Source organism: Gymnoscopelus braueri (assembly GCF_963280865.1).
Source record: "Gymnoscopelus braueri genome assembly, chromosome: 16".
In the NCBI taxonomy this organism is placed as follows: Eukaryota; Metazoa; Chordata; class Actinopteri; order Myctophiformes; family Myctophidae; genus Gymnoscopelus; species Gymnoscopelus braueri.
The window spans coordinates 28,418,304-28,441,928 of record NC_137616.1 but is presented as its reverse complement, the minus strand read 5'-3'; the positions used below and the strand labels follow the sequence as shown (position 1 = coordinate 28,441,928).

Below are 23,625 nucleotides of genomic sequence, written 5' to 3'. Positions count from 1 at the left end.
GTGAGTGTGAGTTCACGTGGATGAACAGTTAGTGGTATAGGAGAAATAAGGATGCATAGGAATGCATAAAAAAGAGTGAAACAGTACTGTCACTATCAACAGCCATGCTTGGCTGTCAGTGTTGTCTTCTATCCTTTGTCATCCTCATCAACATCATCATCATCGTCATGCATCGCCTAGTTAATGTGCTGTGGCGCTCTCTGCCTGCCTGCTCAGCCATGCTAATGCTTTTAACCCATTAAGACCTGAGGCGATTCATTAAAAGAATCTAAATCCTAACAGTTTTTTGAAAAAAAAAAAAAATGTTTTCAAGATTTTTCAAAAATAGCAGATCTACAAGCTCGTAGCGCGGCACTCGGTGCCGCGCTATGAGCTTGTATATCTGCTATTTTTGAATAGCCAAAGAAATCTAAAGTGACACGGCTGCGTTCCAGGTATTAATGGGTTAAGGCTGCAGCATTGGCCTGCTTAGCCCTAATTGCCCCATTCCACCACCAGTAGCGGTGCAAAAGTTCATGTATCTAATCGATATAATTGATTATAAAAAAGTATCAATAATAGACAATTTAATAAGATAATAGATACATAATCTATCCCAAGTGAGCTTGTAGATCGGCATTTTTTTTTTACGGATTTCAAAACTCACAATATTTTCACCAACCCAATGCCCAGAATATAGGGACAGAAAGGTTGAATGTGGTTAAAAACATCGGCTGCATACTGTAAGTGCAGATACCGATCTCGTCCAAAAGGTCAAACAATGACCGACATATCTAGCCTGGCATGGCCAGACTAATATATCGATCAGGCTTTACAAGGTTGACTTCTAGGGCTGGCAGCGACAGAGATTGCAGTATACAAGGGGGAAACATTAGGAAAAAACAGACAAAAAAATTACTTCAGTGTTGACGATTTCAGTGTGGTATGCGTGATCCTTAATTGGTGGAGGGAGTTTAGTGACCAGCGGGGCCTTTTAAACCCTTTGATAACCATACATTTTCCACAGTTTCCGTTTGCTTCTTTGTGTAATGATGAGTCTCGTCGTTCCCTATATTCACAAAAGGGTTGGCCTTTTGAAGACGTGTGCTAACAGAAAGTGACATATCTGACTAACGAGGATGAAAGTGAAAACAGACGCCTGGGAGGGTACAGACGCCTGGGAGGGTACAGGAGTGTGTTGAGAGGCAAGACAGACAGACAAAAAGCCCCAACAGATTCTCTCCCTGTGCGACCACACCCGTTTAATCATAATGCTAACGGGACTCTCCTTTGCAAATGTTCTCTCTAATTAGAAGGAGATCAGGTGTTGAAATGGGCCGACTGATCGACCGAGCCACGGAGAGACGGAGTCAGATGTTAAGCACACTCTAAGATTAAACGCGGATAGAAGGCTGATGCTTTTAATATCCAGACATATTCAATGCCGCCGTCATATAGGAATAGACGTGATTATTGATTTGCATCCGTGAAAAGAGAAAAATGGAGGACAGAAAAGGTTCTAGGAAACCGACCCAGCTATGGATGGATGGTGAGAGGAGGGTTAAAGCAGGCTGTTTTCTGAGGTGAGTCATCTCAGAAGCAACATCTAAGAAAGGACCATAAAAGGGAAGAAAAAGAGTCACGCATGCGTCCTAAGCCTTGGTTAAAGTGGATTGTATACGAGGTGTGCGGGCAATGTGACGGCACAAACCCAAACACAACCGCAAATCCTCGCCCACCTCTGCAATAACAAAGACACCCTCTTCTCTTGAGAGATTAATCTCACTTCTCGCGGTCTCTTCGCGCACGCACGCACGCACGCTCTCCCTCATTCAAAACGAATGCACCTCTGTGCACCCACCTACTCGTATAAAAACACACACACACACGCACCCACATTCTCATGCCCACCCAAACGCCCCCTGACAAGGACCACCTGTTGACTCATTGCATTTTTCCAATGCAATGAAGGACACACACACACACACACACACACACACACACACACACACACACACACACACACACAAAGTCTGAGAGTGTAGAAATAATTCCAAAACAAAATGGATGGGTCCATTTGGTTAAGTTTTTACACTGAGAGTTACAAATGGAGAAAATAAAAAAAATTCTGGAAATCAGTAATCTTCCATTAGGAAGTGTGTGTAGGTGTGTGTAGACCAGTGTCTATCAACCTTTTTTGTGCCAAGGCACACCTGGCATAGCCAAAAAATCCCAGGGCACACCTAGATATACAGTATATATAATTATATATATATATACGGTATATCTATATACACACACTAGGGGTGTGCCGATTTTCACATTTCACGAAACGATACGATATTGGGCACACAACTTCGATACGATTTCGATACGATACGCACTTTTTTATCATGAAAATATATGGGGGAGAAAAAAAGCAAATGCAAACAAATATTTCTGTTTTTGCATTATTCAGACATGCAAACTTGTAACTTTTCAGCTTCCACTAGCCGTTTTGAATCCAAATAGGGCAATAGTGTGACACCTGACCCGAAAAAAAAACAGCATGTTGTCACCCTTTTCACCTCGGGGCTGTTTGCATGCCTGATTATTATTATTGTTTAAAAAAAAAAAAAAAAAAAAAAAACTTTTTTTTTTTTTTTTTTTTTCTCAAAATGATTTTTTTTTCAAACCTCCTTCAAACGGCGCGGCACACCTCAGCAGTAGCCCCGGCCCAAAATTGGGACGTTTGCCAGGGTTGATATACACTGGTGTAGACAGACATGCGTGCACACACCTACACGCACATACATAAATGAATGCAGTGAGTGCACACACTTTGTCTGTTTTCTTCTCTTGCCTCCTTCCATCTCTTCATTGAGCAAGCATTGAGCATGTTCTTGGCAGGGGTGTAATAATGATGTCATAAAGTGTTGATCGATACATTGAATATTGATCAGCACATTATTATATACAGATTTTTTTTTAGATACATTTAAATGAAAGTAAAGCCCTAAAAAAATGCCTTAACCCATTAAAACCGGGAAAGCTTCTGTGTCATTTTAGATCTTTGTGTTGGCTATTCAAAAATAGCAGATATACAAGCTCACCGCGCTGCGAGCTTGTGCATCTGCTATTTTTGAACATTTTAGAAAAATCGTGAAATGGATTTAGAAGGCGTATGTAGAATCAGCCTCAGGTCTCAATGGGTTATATTGGACAAACCTTCCCAAATAGAAGCAAAAGCAGCATGGACGATGTCAGTGTCCTAGCAGTGTGGATAAGATATATGGCACTAGGAATGGGATGATAATAGTCATCGTTTATCGCGATAAAAAAAACGCTCAATGTCAAACCCTGGCAAGGCACAAGAAAGATATCATCTCATATCAATCGCAGGCCACTGAATGGAATTGTTATCATGGCAAAATTTGCGATATCAGCAAATATTATTTTATCTGTATAATCGTATATAATATAACCATTATCTGAAGAATCAATATGGTATTGTTACTGTATCACGATGAACCTTGTGAGTTACATACACCCAGTATTCGGCTCTTATTTCTGAGGATAGCAAAGAACAGGCTTTTTCTAAGGAAAAATGGATACAAAGAACCAAAATAAACGCTCTAACTGGAATGGGAAAAAGCCAAAGCAAAGGGAGAAATTCAAGTGTTTTACATGGAGGCCTGCAGTGTTAGGTTATTGTTCTTTGAATAATGTATCACAGCAACAACCCTTGGAAAATAGATTTTTGCTACAGAATGAATGAACAGGAAACAACGCCGAACATCTGCTGCTGTCCAGATTGTCCTCTGAACCCATTTACTGTGTGTGTGTGTGCGTGTGCGTGTGCGTGTGCGTGCGTGTGTGTCTTGATTGCCGAATGTATTCTAGCACTTTGGAGTCTGATTGCACATCAGGCGACCACAGACTAATAAGTCCTGGGGAGTGAAAAGACATGTTTTTGTCTGCACACACACGCGCACACCAGCACTTCCGTACATCGTACAGACACAACATGTACACTACAGACACACACACACGCGCACGTACGCGCACACACGCACACACACACGCACAATTGGTCCAGACAGTGAGAGGTTGAGGGTTCCATATTGTGACAGCTCTGTCCCAGGTTCCCGCAAGAAATCTTTTATTAATTACCTCAGTCGTTTCCCCTCCGAGAGAATTAATGAAAGGAAAAAAAGAGCAAGAAATAGTGTGTGAGTGAGATGGAGATAGAGATAGAGAGAGGGAGGGAAGGAGAGAGAAAGAAAGAGATAGAGAGAGGGAGGGAGTGAGAGAGACAAATGGTAGTATTGGAAGTCAAGCCATGGCCTGAAGCTAAGCAACAGCACTAGACTTGATAAACCAGTCAATATAAACTACAACAACAAACCTATCAATCACCGTTGGCCCAGGCTGCATCGTTTTACATCCCACAATATGGAGCCAACATATTCTAGTCAATGCTGCACTCTGTAACCTTAAGTGCAGAACAAGCATCTTTGTAAAATATAAATGCCAGGAATCATATTGTCAGTCATATTGAGAGCCATTCATCCAATCGACTTCATGCTTGGCGGTTGAGGACCCAAAGACGTTCTCCAGAACTGGCCCACTCTGAACAGGCAGGCATGCATAGGGTACTACACTTAAGGCTGGGCAAGTAACCGGAAACATATTGAAACAGATATTTAGAACCGATAACCGAGTTATTTTTATTTGATTATTTATTGGAATCTTTGTTACAGTTTTTTTAAATTAAGGTGATAGGGATTTAATAATGCTGGTACAGGATACACCATATATATGCACAGTATAACTAAATTGTGTAGACATTCCAGGCCTGATATACTGTATTTTTTTTCCTCATACATCAACGAATCAACACAAAAAAAATTAATATATGTTTTTTATAATCGACTAAATTGTACTTCGTTGTAACACGGTTATGTGCAAACATTATGAAAATAGCAGATCTACTCTATCAGAGCTCACAACGTTGTGAGCTTGTAGATCAAAATAATCGTTCATTAATCGTCATGGAGGAAAAAGTTGAAGTCGAATTGAAGCCGTATTGCCCAGCCCTAACTGCACAAGTAGTCTAAAAGCTCTGTCCACTTTGTGCAATTCAACACAACATAGTATACCCAAGTCCAGTCCATCTTCTGCTTAAAGGCCTATGTTGTTAAGTCGGTGGATATGAGGCTATGATGCTCGAACAAGCATCCATTGAGCTATTGTCTCCGCTTGCCCAGCAAAACAGACCGCCTACCTCCTCCTGGGACCTTCCATCAGAGGGATGGAAGGGTAAGAAACCAGGAGGGATGTGGACAAGAAGGAGGGCCAGAGGGAGAAAAACTAATGCGGGGTGAAGAGAATAGGGAGGAGTGGAGAGCCATATGGAGAAAAACATTTATTTGTAAGCTGTAAAATCCTAATACGGTCCCTTTTGTTCCATTTGTACACTCTCAGAGTTAGTAACGCTGAGGAGTTTACGATGTTGTGGAGGAACACGAGGAACAAGTGAGCTGTGGGAAGTACGAGAGAGAGAGAGAGAGAGAGAGAGAGAGAGAGAAAGCAGTCAAATGATAGAATGGGGAAGGTCGGAGGAGAAAGAGCATAAAGGGACAAGTACTACACAAGAACCAGCCCAGCGGCCTCGTGGTTGAGTGTCCTCCCCGAGATTTAGAGGTCGGGGGTTAAATCCCTGGCCGAGTCATACTTCAAAGACTATTTAAAAAAAAAAACGGTACCCAGTTCCTCCCTGCTTGGCACTCAGCCTTAAGAGTTGAATTTGGGGGTAAGTCCCTGTGACATACTAGCATCATGTCCAAGGGCTGTACTTGTTCATCAAGCTGCCTCACGCTAAGGAAACGGGAGAGACAGGCTCCTGTATTGTGTGCTACTACATGCCTCATAAAACCATTGGTTCCCGGGGCAACTTACTTAACTACACAACACATTTTGAGCAAGCGCATCAATGCACATAACGAGACAATGCCATGGCATCGATGATGGCAACCTAACAGAGCTTAACCAGGTGCAATCTCTAAACAAAGGTCAACTGCATAGGCAAGGACACTCAAGAAGCTGCCCTCAATCCGTCCGTACCGGTGACAACAGGGGCTTTAATGAGAAATCGATCGATAGGAAAGTTCACACAGCGGTGCATTCCACAGCAATGCACAAATATGGGGGCGATAATTGAGACAAGACAAAAAAAACGAGACACTTCAACGTTAGACACGGAGGTGCTTTCAAAACCACTAGGCTATTATTTTGTTTTTCTTCCAACCTTTATTGATCAAGGGAAAGTGTTGTGCTGCTGACCACGCATGCTCTTTGTCAGCACTGCACTGCTTGCTTCATGTTTATCATTTCACAAATGCACACATCTGCCCAAAAGTTCTGCCTCGTTGGTCACTGGACAAGGTCCACTACATCATTCTGTCATTGGCCCTGCTCAGGGCACCTTGACAGAAAATGCTTAACCACCTCTAGACTTAGTGACCTGGACCTGAGTTGGCTCTGCACTTGTACTGTTTTTTTCCCCGTCTACACCAAATCTCTTCACCCAAAAAAAGCGTGCTATTTTTGCCTAATGTTACCACCAGAATATGGATGCGAAAGTGTGAAAGTGTGAATGTCACTCATCACTCACCATGTTTGACCAAATATCTACCACTGGGCCGTAAATATGGGTCGCAACTTAGTAATATATAAATATCCATTTTTATTTACCTTTCCTACATTTAGTTTTTCTAAATAAAACTTTCAGAAATTCAAAACAAATGTAAAAAAAAAAAAGAAATGTTCAAAGTAGCATTTTCCCAAATAGTGACAATAGATAGGCTATTTCCACTATTTTTTAAATAGGGCTTAAGTGGATCATTCACTATGTATTGTTGTAAGTTTGGGTCACAGGAAGAATCTCTCTTTTGGGTCTAAAAGTTCGGGAACCCCCTGGTCTAAGGCATTTAAACCAGAAAACGTCTGGTGACAGCCCAGGCCCTGTTCCTTTAACATTTGGGGTTCCATTGTTCCTACTTATAATTTAAGAGCTTTTCCAACTGGGCAACAAACGATGAAGCTTTTCCTTAGCAGAGTCAATTTCATTTTCAGCTAATAGTCAATCAACGCTCACAGACCCGGCCCGCACAGTGTAGCCGGCCAACTCCTTGCTCCATAATGGCTCATCGGGGGATGAAATCTAACAAGACGTCGTCTACAGCTTCCAGATGATTGCTCCGAGTCAGAATTTCGGACCAATCAGAGACGGACCCTGCACGATGCCTGTTCCACTAAAAAGTGGGAGCCGGGAGCGAGGGGAACATTTAACATGTGGAAAATGTGTCTCCTCCTCCAACCATTTATTTTGTATTAAATGTAAAGCTGCTGAATGAGAAACGTAACTGCTCTATCGTTTAACCCATTGAAACTGGGAACGCATCAGTGTCATTTTAGATTTCTTTGGCTATTCAAAAATAGGGCTACGAGCTTTTATATCTGCTATTTTTGAAAAATCTTGAAAATGTGTGCAAATATTTGAATATATCTCTGCTGTCCGGCAGAAACCAGCTAACTCCAAAATGTTCATTTTTCAGGAAATGAAAAAAAGTGGAGTTAGGAGGTTTTGTTCATCAGTGATAAGAACAGCTGAATGGTCAGCTCACAATGAGGTTGGAGGTCAAAGGGGGGTGGAGCCTGGAGTCAGCAAAACCGGCTAGCTGGAGTTAGCTGGTTTAGCAGAAAGTTTGAGGATCCAATGGAGTTAGCTGTTTTTGTCAGAAGCGCTTTTTAATGCTTTTCATTGGTTCAATATTTTTTTTGCCAACACACAGACATAAAAGGGTGTTCAATGGCCCTGATTTATGGAAAAAATTATGCAAAAGCGTCAAAATGGAGTTAGCTGGTTTCTGCCGGACAGCAATAATATATTTTTTTAAGCGAATATTTGTAAAATATTTAGTTCCAGGGACCTCCAAAAGCAATTATTTGAGTTACAAACTGCTCAAGATTTTTCAAAAATAGCAGATCTACAAGCTTGGTGCTGCGCTATGAGCGTGTAGATCTGCTATTTTTGAATAGCCAAAGTATAAAATATGGTTATAGCTAAAATCTAAAATGATACAGATGCGTTCCTTCCCGGATTGAATGGGTTAATCGCTGATTCACTTTCCTTTCCTTTTCTCTTCTCATTCCTTTTCTCTTCACATGTCCTCAGAGAGAAATACAGGATTGACCACCACTGAGGGCCACACGCAGTGGCTCCTGTCCATGACACACATCATCATCATCACTAATCAGGGACCGGTCAAGCGTTGATGAGCAGGGCGTTATTACCTATATATTACCTATGCAATCAGTGCCTCCACTTTCTCTTTTCATCCCCTTTTACTCAGTGTACATACAGGCTAGCTCGTCTCTCTCTCGCTCTCCTCTCCCCACCCTGCACACCACAGCCCTCCTTTTATGGACCATTCATCTTGGGTGGTGCTTCCTGCTGTCACCTATCACCATGGCAACGGCTGCAGTGGGATGATGCCATTGGCCACTTTACAATATCCCAGGAGAGGTGGAAGAGAGAGGTGGGGGGGGGGTGTGGGATTGGGTGGGTGGGTGGTTGAGAAAAGAAACTCACAGAATGAATGAACAGGCTCTCTGGACAACAGTGACGCGCAAAGAACGGTGACGGCGACGGTGGCTGATGAATGGACCTGATCAAAGAGAGAGAGAGCGGGTGTGGAGGCGGGAGCAGGAAGTGTAACGCCCGAGATAAAAAAAAAAGGCGCCTCAGCTATTGTTGAGAGACACAAAGCATGGGGGAAGGACTGGCGCGTGCCTCCAGACTGCAGGGGAGGTGAGGCTCATTGCGCTCATTGTGACAATATGTCTCTTAATGAATCCTAATGGAGAGTTTACTCGCTCAATAGCTGCTCGCTGGGGGCCCCTCAGTGTGGAGAGCGGGTCAAGGGGCCGCTTTATGCGGAGAGCACGGCGGACAAACCAGGGCCCTTAATGCGGCATGACCTACGACCCTCACACACACACATACGCAAATACACAGTCACACACAGGCACGCAAATACACACACACACAGGCATTAGGCACAGGAGCTAAGCTACGCCGGGAGCTAAGCTCACTCAGCTCTGCGAGGCAGCGGCAAGGCTGCTTGTTGTAGGAATGTAATCAGGAAGGAACAGGAAAAAATTAATGAAATAAAAAGGCACCTCATCCTTGAATAATGACATCCCTAGTACTGTTGGTTCAATAAAGCTGGGAGAGCAGAGAATGGTTAGTGCACTGTAAAATCCTTAGTGTCCATTTAACTCCGAAGAGCGTACAGATGGAACCAAATGGACCCTTACGGGTCCATTTGGTTCCATCCGCACGCTCTTCGGAGTTAAATTAACACTGGGATTTTACTGAGCGGAGGCAGCGAGCAGTAGACCATTTCTACTGAGGGCAGTGGGTTCCTTGGTGTGTGGAATTGGATTGAAATGGCCCACGAACGGGGGTTCTCATGAGTGATTTAAAATGCATGGGCTACAGTTAGTCAGGCCCATTTTTCTCACCGGACCACCAGGACGCAGTCACACACACACAGGGGGACGCGGACTAAGATTTACTGTAGTAGTTTCTCCAAGGGCACATGGGTGTATATAAATAGTAGCTCCACACAGCAGAACAAAGCACTGTTGTGTTCCAGCCCTCCAAGAACCTCTTGCCTGCACTCAAACATGTTCTTTTCTTTTTTTGTACACCTGTGTCAAATGATCCTTTTGCATTAGGTCAAAGTCAAAGTTTCTTTGGTAATACATTTTAGTAGTAAATTTGGCGGGAGATTCAGCAGTTCACAAGACAAGACATCACAGAAATACAGATTCAATAGACATCAAGTTTTACACAAGTATCATCAATCATAGTATGAAAAATAGTACTTGTTAAGTATAAGAACTCCTAAGAAGATCATGACAAAGTGATTCTACGCACACACACACACACACACACACACACACACACACACACACACACACACACACACACACACACACACACACACACACACACACACACACACACACACACACACACACACACACACACACACACACACACACACACACACACACACACACACACACACACACACACACACACGAGAGCCTTCCACCCACAAACATGCTCACCGAAGCTGAGATTGATGCATCGTTTTGTTTTTTCCTGTTCCGAGCTATAAACAGCAGCCGACATAAAGACACAGACGTGACCAATCGGGGTGGGCGGCGGAATGCCGGCAGCCAATAGCAGAGGGAGCAGAGATCAAACTGGTGAAAACAGTCCCAGCAGCTGGTTTAGATCAGCGATATACAGCAACTCAGTGGAGAAGAAAATGAAAAATTGTTCTTTGTGGGACTAAGCGCATCAACGGGGAGCCTTGTTTCTCTTGGCTAGTGTAATATAAAGGCTTTTCTTTCTTGCTTGTCTTTGTCCCTCTGGGGAGTCCAGTAAAAAAAAACGAATTGCGTCTTCCTCATCATTAAGTGCTGTCTAATTTTCCCATCCCATTTTATGATTCTAAACAATGGCTAATTGCTTGATTTTTTGGTATTATATATTTTTTATAAAACGCTGAATTTGCTGCCTTCCAGCTGCCATGGCTGAGTCACTCTTCTTAAGGATGATTTTTATACTTTGTTGCACACTGGGTGTCATACACTGAAAATAGCCAATCTACAAGCCCACAACATGTCACGTTGTGACACGTCGTGACATGTTGTGGTATGGTGCATCTTCTATTTTCGGTGCGCAACACCAGCACACAACAGAGTATAAAATCAGGCTTCAGTCCTGGGGAAGTTTGAGTGAGAGACACCACATGTGCTGAACGGCAAAGATAAAATAGAGAGGATCTCACCTCCCTTGAGGATGCGCCTTATCAAACGCCACACCTGATTCCTTTTCTCACCCACTCACCCTCTCCTCCCTGCCCCCACCACTATAGGCAAGGCTAGGCAGACCCATGAAGCTTTGCTGCTGCTGCTGGTGGGGATAGACTGTCAAAGTTGACAGGGGGAGGAGAGCGGGCGCTTCTGGCAGCACATGTACTGTATAACACACGCACGTGCGCCACACACACACACACACACACACACACACACACACACACACACACACACACACACACACACACACACACACACACACACACACACACACACACACACACACACACACACACACACACACACACACACACACACACACACACACACACACACACACACACAGTTATTCGATTATTCAATTAATCGATTTGATTATAATTTTTTTTATTTTTTATTTTTTCAATGGCATTGATGACTCGACTCAAGGAATGCGAGTTGACGTCACACCAGAGCTCACAGCTGCGCGTCTGCTGTAGAAAAGCCTTTTTTTAATAGAATAATCGAATAGTGGTTTGATAGTCGAATAGTCGGTTTGATAGTCGAACATTCGAATATTCGACTATTCTGTTAATGCCCTAACACACACACCTTAGTATGCCACAATTCCCTGTCTGACAGTAGCATGTCACATTGGCAGGAGTTATCATCAAAGTGCAAACAGTGGGCCAATATCACAAGAACAACTTTGACATCCTAATCCACACAGCGAGTTGGGACACCAAACTCACACGTACACACATAAAGTGTAAAGGGGTGTAAACACACACACACACTTAGACAAACACTCACATGTGTATGCCAAATTCCCATGTTGGAATCTACGAGCATCTACAGAACACCGCGCCACCCACCCATCAATGCAGATCATGCTGGCAGAACATATCCTGGCATGTGCAATGGTGTCTGACTGCCAATTAAAATTCTGCACCAGCCGGTGCCCCTTCAGCAAGTGAGATGACACCTCGTGGGCCCTCAACAGTGTGAGGCGCTTTAACTTTAACACACACACACACACACACACACACACACACACACCTCTTATTGTTGGGCTAAAAATAACCCCTGCAGAACTATGCTGCTGTCAGGTGGGGGCCCAGCTATGCTAACTAGCTGAGCTATAGTTGAAAACTTCACAGAAAGAACTACGCAAGGGACACAGATAGAACTACTTGCGCTGCGACCTAGCTTGCCTCGCATGAAATTGTTTGGCTACATTTCTCAAGATGTTTTTTTGCATATAACTGGCATTACATGGGTTACTGAGAGATGCCCACGGCAAGTCTAGCAAAAGCAATCAACTGAGCGGCACAGTGGCTCAGTGTGCTTCGCGCTGTTGCCTCGCAGCAAGAACGTCCACTCGGTTCAAATCCGACCGGGGGCTTTGTGTGTGAGTTTGCATGTTCTTCCCGTGTTCACGTGGGCCTTTTCCAGGTGCTCTGGTTTTCTCCCACACCAAAAAGACATGCATGTTAGTGACAGGGTGTTGTTGTAAAGAGCTTTTGATAAAGGTAATAACGAAATGCAGAACATTTACCATTCCTCTCCCGCTAGTTGAATGTCAGGTTTTCACTGCACCAAGCAAAACTGAATACCCTGTATTAACTTGATCATCATCATCATAACCTTTATTTCAACTCGGAGTTGATCCTCAGCAAATGAAGAGTTTCTGATTCTGATCCTGATTTGGCTCAGTAGTCAGAACCTCTGTCTCTTAATCATCATCATCATAACCTTTATTTCAACTCGGAGTTGATCCTCAGCAATGAAGAGATTCTGATCCTGATTTGGCTCAGTAGTCAGAACCTCTGTCTCTTACCGTGCTCATTTCTCAAACATATGTTGGGGTGGCAGTGAGTGCTCACCTCAACTGATCAGAGCAGGCAGCCTAGCTAGCACATGCCAGCGGGCAGGTGTTCATGGCAGCGGGCCCCCCTGGCTGGTACGGCTTCTGGACTGTAATCACATTGCCTTGGCAGATATGAGCAGGTTCCAAGAGCGGATCCAGAACAAGGCAGTCACTCCCTGCCATCCAGCAGAAAGTCACTGATCTCCGCAGGGGGTAATACATTTGAAAATATCTCCAAATTGCAATATTGACAAATTAAGAATTGTGTTTATTCTTTGAGGGTGAATCTATGGCTTCCTAAATATGTTTTTTTATTGTAGGGAGCTGTGCTGAACCCCGGGTACGCACACAAAGTCTGTTTAGGAAGGAATAATAAATTGTCAAAGTATGTTAATCCTCAATATTACCAAGTGTATTGCTTTTCATATCATGATGATCAGAGTATTTCTTTCTTTCTTTCTTTCTTTCTTTCTTTTTGAAGGAAGCGTAGAGTTGTATTTTTAACATTGTTGCTGTCTCTTCATCAAATGTTTTTTGAAGACTTTTGAGAAGCAGAGAGAATACAAATGTCCTTGAGTCCACTTTGGTTCAGTGTCGATTAAAGCACAGTTAAACTTTGGTAGAGGTTTGGGTTATACAGTAGTTACCTTGCCATGATGGAACGCCATATTGCAAGATATCTTCAATAGTTGCTCTGTTGATGGGAAATGTAATGTTGAAATAGGTCTCAAAGTCACAGTTTTGTTTAAATAAATACTCCTGTTGATTCTACTTTTGTTTAAATAAATACTCCTGTTGATTCTACTTTTGTTTAAATAAATACTCCTGTTGATTCTACTACAGTATTTGAATAAGGAAGAAGATCCGGTTCTGGATCCTGGAAAAAATAGTAACTTCGAGACCTATTTCACTGTGCAATATAAGTCAACGTTGTGAAAATGTTGTAATACCAATTTCTAATGAACGGAGCAAAGTTCTATTGAAGATATAACTCCAATATTTGGAGTTATATCATGCAAGGTAACTACACACCCCAAACAACCTTAAACTGCACAAATGGGCATAATCAACGTCGAACTACATGCCTAGTTAATAACGTGACTCGACCACAATGTATTTTGTACTAAAGACATTAGATCAGCTTATTCATTCATTTAACACACACACACACACTAGAGCCCCCATGTAGACGTGTAACTAAATATTCATGCAAGCCTAGTATGTGACAACATCAATGACTACAGTGTCTAATGAACAAACCACACTCAAAAGAAGTTTATCTGCTGAATGCACACAAACCCACTGTTATGAATAATGAAAGCCCACTGCTCAATAATAAATGTCTGCGTTCCGACACAGAGCAGCTGCACTAGTTTGGCCTGTGAGAGAAACGTCATTATATCCACTCCCTAGATGCGAAGGAGAAACACACACACACACACACACACACACACACACACACACACACACACACACACACACACACACACACACACACACACACACACACACACACACACACACACACACACACACACACACACACACACACACACACACACACACACACACACACACACACAAAATACTAACAACACACACGATGGCTGGTTTTTCACTTTCACTATGAAGATCATAGGAGGAGTTTAGAGTTTGGGGTCCTTTTGCTTTGCTTTGAAGCAGGCACGTTGGTGTCCATACACACACACACACACACACACACACACACACACACACACACAAACACACACACACATGCATGCACACGCACACACCCAGAGCACAGAACAGAGGTGCTGTTCAAGCCAGTCAGTAAGCCTGTTAGGAGGGCAAAACACTTAGCCTAAATAAAGTGGACAGGTCTGCCAAATGAAATGGCCCCTTACTGTTCCATTCCTTACCCAGCAGAGTCAACAGAAGCAGTAAAGGTGAATTCCCCTGCTTCGTTTCTCAATCACACAACTCTATCGACTCTAATGAATCGATTAACCACTTAAACGTTGCTTTGTACTTTGTTGCACAACGGTGTCGTGCTAAAATTGTGAAAATAGCAGATCTACAATATTAAGATCACAACGCGCTGTGATGTGATGCTTTGCCAGCTTGTAGAACGGCCATTATCACTTGTTATCAATATTTGCATTATAGACCCTACCTTTAAGTAAAGTGTTACCTGGTAGTTATAATGTGCTGTTTATAATGCATTATGACCAGCACTAAGTTATTATATTTCATAAACCTTGTTATAATATTGTTATGCATAATTATAATAAACACCTATAACAAGTGTTATAATGCCTTATAAGTGCATTATATATATATTTTTTTGTAATTCTTTGAAACTTTTCGGCTATAAAAACATGCCCAAAATAGGGATAGAGTATTAATCGATTATTTTATGATATTATCTATTATCGTTTTGTCTTGTTTTTATAATTGATTACATTGATTAGTTCGATTAACTGTTGCACCCGTAATGTTGTTACTAGTGGACCCAGCCTCTACACATCACACTATCTCTGCATGTGCATTCATGTATACATCTTTTGCTTTGTTTATTGTTTTAACCACTTGAACCGTAGCGTCCCTATTCTGGGCATGTCATAATAGGTTAACCCTTTAAGTGTCACTTCTTGATTTGAGCTAAAAAGCATTATTTTACACTTTAGCTGTTCAAAAATAGCAGATATACAAGCTCATAGCGCGGCACCGAGTGCCGCGCTACGAGCTTGTAGATCTGCTATTTTTGAAAAATCGTGAAAATGTGTGCAAATCTTTGAATATATATTGTTTTAAAGCGAACATTTTTAACTGTAACTCCAATCTTTGCTTCTGGGGGGTCCCTGGAACAAAATGTTTTGAGATGGGGGTCGGCGGCCAAATACATATAATTTTGGGGGTCCTTGACATGAAAAAGTTTGAGAACAACTGATATAGAAACATACGTTTTTCAGAAAACTGTTGGGATTTAGAAGACATTTGTAGAATCGGCTTCAGGTCTTAATGGGTTCAGATTTGATGAAAATGGGCTTTCAACTGCAATCCATTGTGAGCTTGTAGATATTATTTTGTCAGCGAAGAGATTTGGCGAGGGAGAAAATGAGAGGACCAAGGACTGACCCCTGTGCCTGTATGCATGCATGCATGCATGTGTGCACATTGAGGTGGGCTCTGTGCTGAACTGGGCGATGTCGTGGGCTTTGGGAAAATCAAAGCAGAGCGAGAAACGGGGACAAGGTGACATAGAAAAAGACCATGGGGCACAGTTGAGAAAGAAGAGAGTGGGTGGATAGAGGGATAGAGGGAGAAAACTCCATCTTCCCTCACAGATCAGTGTGTGGATCCATACCAGGTCACAGAGGACTTTCTCTCTATCAGCTATTCGCCTCATCATGATACCTGGGCTAGAAATGCAATCAGGATGCTGCAATCTATTCTTACTTTTGTGATTCAGCACTCATCACACATCACATCTGACTGCTGTAAAAAAAAAAAAAAGAAAAAAAAAAGGAGGAAAATAAAATTTAAGAAAAAAAAACAATTTTCCTTAAGGGCATGTCAAAACATATTACACATTAACAGTGAAAAGGCCATGAACAGCACTCACAGCTTTTAAGCAGTTCAAGCGCCCCTACAAAACTGATATTCCATTCTTAGGTAGTCTTTCATTTCTTCAACTGACAATGTATCCAATAAAGGGGCCTACAAACTTCAAAATAATCCAAACGAAGTTGAAACTTTTTTTGGGATAGTCAGAAGAACGTTCTGGGAGAGCATCCATAGTTCTGAATGATTTTTGCAGTTATTGCCTATCCTGTCCAAACAAAGTTCGGCTGTTTGGACGGAGTATGCAACAGGCTCAACTCTGATTGCAGTTTGAAAACACAAATGTATGCAAAAATGTGTTGGAAAGTGTTGCAATATAATAATAATAATAATAATAATAATAATAACTTTATTTATATAGCACCTTTCAAAAACAAGTTACAAAGTGCTTTACAATAACAACAGTTAAAAATACAAATCAGACATTAATTTAAAAAAATAGTACAGCAATTCATAATCTAGGAAAAAGCAGTGCGATAAAGGTGAGTTTTTAGAAGAGATTTGAAAAAGGACACTGAGTTTGCCTGCCTGAGGTCCCCAGGCAGTGAGTTCCACAGCCGAGGGGCCCGAACGGCAAAACCCCGGTCGCCCTTTGTGACAAGGCGAGACTTTGGTACCGTCAATAAGGCCCTGCTGGATGATCTCAGGCAGCGGCCTGGCTTATATGGAGTTAAAAGATCACATATATACGCAGGAGCCTGACCATTTAGGGCTTTAAAAACAAACAGTAAAATCTTAAAATCAATTCTAAAACTAATAATAGGTAACCAATGAAGGGCCGCAAGGACTGGTGTAATGTGCTCACCTCTCTTTGTGTGGGTCAGGAGCCTAGCAGCAGCATTTTGTATCAGTTGCAGTCTATGAACATTTTTCTTACTGATCCCTGAATAAAGTGCATTGCAAAAGTCAAGTCTGGAGGAGATAAAAGCGTGATATTGCACTGTATGATATTGCACCCCAACCTCCCTCTCTGTCGCTCTCTCTCTCTCTCTCTCACTCTCTCGATTCACCTGGTAGACTGCTTGTTTTTAAATCAATGTCCTTTGATTTAGACCTAAGAATCTACAGTATAAGTCACGACATAGGAACGATAAGATCAATGGCCTAGATTTATCCATTTGCTTTATTTATCTATTAACTTGTTCATGCAGCTGCAGCTTCAGGTGTTTTCATGGGTGTTTTCAAGGTCCTGCATCTACAAGAAGGAAGCGTATGATCATATATAGATAGAGAAAGATGTAATACAACTGTGTTACAATTTAACAGCGAGTGTTAATTTAACTCTGTGGGCCCTATTTTGGGGCATAACTGGCATGCCGCGTGGAGCGGACGTAATAACTGTCCATTTCCCGAGGTGCAGTGGTTGAGTTTGTCCTTGCCTGGGTGTGTTTGTGTACCGTGAGGCTCCCTGCTAGCTGCCAATTGACACATCTAGGAGGGGAAGCAAATCTAGTTCTTCCTGCGTGTACAAAGCCTCTCGTTTACCTCTGTTCTCTCCCTTCGGCCACCTCTCCTTTTCTCTTGCTTTAGCAATTTTTTGTATTATTATTTTTTAACGTACATAATAATCTGTAACCAAATATGCAAATAAAAAAATTGGACCTTTCCTTTTCTTATCAGCGGGCATATTTCAAGCCTCCTGGCGCTCACTGGGTCCATTATTCTGGGAGGCTGGGTGGCTGGTATGTGAACGTGCACGTCTAGGAACACTATTATCAGTGGCCCTGCAGACTAGAGTTTCTCATTATCTTTCAAGGATGGAACCTCTGTCCTGACTCAGATCCACCTCACCACTAAACATCTGGCTGTGTGTGTGTGTGTGTGTGTGTGTGTGTGTGTGTGTGTGTGTGTGTGTGTGTGTGTGTGTGTGTGTGTGTGTATGTGTGTGTGTATGTGTGTGTGTATGTGTGTGTGTGTGTGTGTGTGTGTGTGTGTGTGTGTGTGTGTGTGTGTGTGTGTGTGTGTGTGTGTGTGTGTGTGTGTGTGTGTGTGTGTGTGTGTGTGTGTGTCTGTCTGAGTCATCATGCCATTGTCTGAGTCACAGCCTAGTCTGTCTCTGGCCAACAGCACTGTCATCCCTCCAGTGCAAGTCGCTGACATGCAGAGTCCAATTTAGATTTTTTTACCAAAGATCTTGTCTGTCTTATTGCCTGCATAACAACAGATTTTTTTTTCTCCTTTTAGGGGAAGTTCCCGTGGTCATCTGAATCAGCATTGTCTTTTACTTGCCATTCGATGATGCTTATTGCTATGGATACCACTACATCTTCACATGGAACAAACACGTCGCAGAGGCCTCAATAGAATGATTTCTTGATCACTACTTTACTTTTACAGTCGGAAGATAGCAATTGCTTGCGTCGGTCGGAAGATAGCAATTGCGCTGCCCGTTTGTGCCACCTTGCGCTGAGGGGAAGATAGGGCCCTCAGGTGTAGGCTATGTTAACTTACAGTCTAAGACAATGGCACTGTAATAGAGTATGGTCAATTACATTGCAATAATCTTTTTTTTTTATAATATAAAAATGTGGTCTGACAGTACAAACAATTGAGTTTAAATTGGCGTCTGCAACTGGAGGACGGTCATGATGACAGAGAGAGAGAGATGGAGAGAGAGCGTTAACTCATTTGGACCTGAGGTTCCGATTCTACAAATGTCCACAAAGTATAAAGCAACGCTTAAGTGGTTAATTGATTCATTAGAGTCGATAGAGTTGTGTGATTGAGGAATGAAGCAGGGGAATTCACCTTTACTGCTTCTGTTGAAACAGTTTTCTGAAAAACGTGTGTTGCTATAATATCAGTGGTATCAACTTTTTCATGTCAAGGACTTCCAAAATGATATGCGTTTGGCCGCCGACCCCCATCTCAAAATATTTTGTTCCAGGGACCCCCCAGAAGCGAAGATTTGAGTAAAAAATGTTCCCTTTAAAAAATATATATTCAAATATTTGCACAAACGTTCCAAGATTTTTGAAAAGCCAAAGTATAAAATATAAGATAAAGTGGTTACACAGATGCGTTCCCGGTTTGAATGGGTTAAACTGTGCAAGTGTGAGGATTTGTGGAGAATTTGGATGATCAGGCAGTGGCCGCAGCAGCTGAGCCAACAACTCATAGGCGGTCTCTTGAGTGTGCGCGATGGCCCAGTTTTGTGGCTGTGCATGAATGAGCTGATTCCAGATTCCAGACCCACAATGTTGGCAAGTTATGCAGTGATGGTTTACTGAAGGTGCCCTTGCAGAGCAGAGAGGCCTGTGGGGGTGCCAGTGGCCACTGAATGGCATCCTGAAAACTAGATCCTGGGAGAAGACTAGAACCAAGTTTGATTATGGGCTTCTAATGCTGCAAACATACGAAGGAGGGTCTTTTTTATTTGATTTAGCAAAAAGATTAGCTACCTTTTTAATCCATTGAGACAGGGAACGCATCTGTGTCTTTATAAGATTTCTTTGGCTATTAAAAAATAGCAGATATACAAGCTCATAGCGCGGCACTGAGTGCCGCGCTATGAGCTTGTATATCTACTTTTTGTTTTATCTTGGAATATTTGTGCAAATCTTTGAATATATATATATATATATATATGTTTTAAGTAACATTTTTAACTTCGATCTGTGCTTCAGGGAGTCCCTGGAACAACATATTTTGAGATGGGGTCCGCGGCCAAATACATTATCATTTTCGGGGTCCTTGACATGAAAAAGTATTTGGCCACGGACCCCCATCTCAAAATATTTAGTTCCAGGCGCCCTGAAGCAAAGATTTGAGTTACAAATGTTCGCTTTAAAAATATATATATATTCAAACATTTTTCAAAACATTTTTCAAAACAACAGATCAACAAGCTCATAGTGCCTCGCTATGAGCTTGTATATCTGCTATTTTTGACTAGTCAAAGTATAAAATAACGGCTATAGCTAAAATCTAAAATGACACAGATGCGTTTCCGTATTGAATGGGTTAATAGTAGGTTTTATAGCAAGTACATACCCTGGGCAGGGCAGCTGAGAATAGTGAGTGGTTCCACACTGTATAGCTTGCGGGCATGATGAGTGGGAGGCTCAGTAGCCATGGGGCTTTTTCTGAAATGGCATGCTCACCACGGGTCATTAGGTCAGCCTGCGGGTATCATATGACCTATGTCTCATGACAACTGAAGCCCCTCACCCGCCCTTCCTTGACAGTCACTTGACAGCTATGCGCCAAAATCCCACAGCTAGGCTAAAATGGCGAGCAGAGCGGACACTGTCTGTATAAAGCGAATGGGAGGAGGACGGGGGTGTGTAGGAGGAATTAGCTATGCAGAATCCAGCATAACAATGTTGTAGTAGCAGCTTCTCTGAGATACGCCTGTCTCAATGATTACATAACCGCCTGATTATTTGAGATAATCGCAATTATTTTTTGCATAATCGCCATAATGATTTCCATGTTGAAATATTTTCATACATTTTCAAGCAATGCGAGCTTGTAGATCAGCTATTTCTGGCAAAAAAGAAATTACACTTTGAAGGTATAATTATTTTTAAATAGGCCCTGTAGTACATTGTTCATCCCACCCAAAATGGGTTAAAAAATATTTATATATTCAAAGATACGCACACATTTAAGATTTTTCAAAAAATAGCAGATCTACAAGCTCATAGCGCGGCACTCGGTGCCGCGCTATGAGCTTGTATATCTGCTATTTTTGAATAGCCAAAGCTAAGTGGTTAAACTCAATGATTTCCATGTTGAAATATTTTCATACATTTTCAAGCAATGCAAGCTTGTAGATCAGCTATTTCTGGCAAAAGAAATTATACACTTTGAAAGTATAATTATTTTTAAACATGGCCCATAGTACATTGTTCATCTTGATTCTGTTATTTGTCATATCTGCCGTGTGCAATGGTTGTTTACAAAGCTACTAACTAAAATGTCATGACTGCGACAGCCCTTCTCTGAGATCGACTCAATTAAGGCCCGGGTGCTCCATTTCTTGCTCTGCGGTTTTATTTAACAATGATAACAACAACATTGATTCTCTTCAGAAGGAGGTGAACTGGCAAGCTGGGCACGGCATCATTATCAGTCATGATGATGAATTCAACGAAAGATGTGTGTGTGTGTGTGTGTGTGTGTGTGTTTACTTGATCATTAGATCAAGCCTGCAACAACATTTTGTCACCGGTACGGGAGACATACAGCCAGCAATTGAACAGAAAGAATGGAGACAAAAAGCCCCCCCTTCTCCCTCTCCTGCCTTCAGCTGCCACAGGGCACCGTGGGGGCTGCCTGCTAGCTGACAATCGACACATCTCAGAAGAGAAGCAAATCTAGTTCTTCTTGGAGGGTACAAAGCCTCTCATTTCCCTCTGCTCTCTCGCCTAGGCCGCCTCTCCTTTTCTTATCAAAAGGCATATTTCAAGTCGCCTGGCATTCACTCCATTATTTTTGGGAGGCTGGGTGGCTGGTGTGAGAACATGTAGTGTACGTATAGGAACACTGTATTGAGGGACAATCCGGGGCTGGTCTCTTATCAGTGGCCCTGCAGAGTTTCTCATTATCTTTCCCGGACGGAACCTCTGTCTTGTCTGTGATCCACCTCACCACTGCACAGCTGGCTGTGCGTGCGTGCGTGCGTGCGTGCGTGCGTGCGTGCGTGCGTGCGTGCGTGCGTGCGTGCGTGCGTGCGTGCGTGCGTGCGTGCGTAAAGATGTCTGAGTCATCAATGCCATTTAGTCACGGACGTGTCTGTCTCTGGCCATCAGCTCTCTAACCCCTGCAGTGCATGTGCTATGGGATTCAGAGTCCAATTATTCTTTCTTACCGAATACAGCGTGTGTCTTAAGGCAACTCCGCACCAAACAGACTCGTCCAGACTATTGCAGACTACTCCAGACTGCAACAGACTGGTATTCGGTTGGCAAAAGTTACCATTTAAGTCTGTCAGCCGACTGGCCATTCATGTGCTAATTTGACTTTTAGCGTGCCAGCGTTGCCAGGTCTGCTTATTATAAGCGACTTTGGGCTTGTTTCCCTGCAAAGCCACTTAGGGATGTTCCCAGCGTTTTTTCTTCACTGACGTGCAGTGGTGTAAAGTAACTAGTACATTTACTCAAGTACTGTACTTAAGTACAATTTTGAGGTACTTTTACTTTACTGGAGTATTTCCAATTGTCTATACTTGTACTCCACAATAATTATTGAAATGTTTAGTTACTAGTTACTTTGCAGATATAAATCATTATGAAACATACATTAACCACTTTAGCCCTATTTTGTACCTATAAGCTATTTGAAAATAGCAGATCTACAAGCTCACAACGTGTTGCGATGCACGCGTTCTGAGCTTGTAGATCTGCTATTTTCAAACATTTTTGTACTTTTACTTTTGGTACTTTAAGTACATTTTTATACCAATACTTTAGTACTTTTACTCAAGTAAATGTTGAATTCCGGACTTTTACTTGTAACAGACTCAGAGTACATCTATTGCATTCAAGCCTGGAATTTCGTCATTTTAGGGGCAAGGCCACTTGGCCTTTGGTGTTGTAATTTTTTGGAGGGCACAAAGGCCCTGCCCGGCCTTCCTGCCAGGGCAGGAAGCCATCCAAAAAAATAATAACGATTTTTAAGTCCAAAATGATTTTTAAGTCCACGGAAATAATGCATTTAACTTGAAGGTTAAGGATGATTGTATTTTAATATATTATAAGAATAGTATAACTATCTGTGAAATATTACCCATTTATTTCACAAAATAATGTGTTGGCAAATGACCAATATTTAGTTATATAGGTCTCAATATGTCACATTCAGCCCTGGACTTCACTGACTGAAGTAGGGGTCACATTAATCACATTAGATTCACAGAATGTATTTTACCCACAAGTTATTTTCATTCAAATGAAATGTGAATGAACTTGCACTAATAATGACTTTAGTTGATTTTTCACTCTTTAAAATATAGTATTTCTTAATTATTAATAATTACTGCTTGTAGATTGGCTATTTTCACGATTTTAAATTGTTTTTAAATAATAATAAAAAAGGAACATACAAGATTTCCACCCGACAGCCATAATATATAGCCAATATATGGTTCTGTATCAGTATATGAGTCCGTTTTTGAAGATTTCATTCTAATTGGCTATATGCCTGAATATGAATTTCATGAGCCTGGGTAGGTCACCCTGGCTTGGCGGAGATATGCCCTGTAGCACACTCCGCACAGCAGCAGCAGGTGAAAGCAATTCACTTAA

At 42.1% G+C, this 23,625-nt stretch overlaps 1 protein-coding gene across 3 annotated transcripts in view; it reads right to left on the bottom strand.

Annotated features, from left to right (window-relative positions):
- The window catches only part of wasf1 (WASP family member 1), a 102,650-nt gene that overhangs the window by 47,957 nt on the left and 31,068 nt on the right, over positions 1–23,625 (bottom strand). The window lies entirely within an intron of this gene.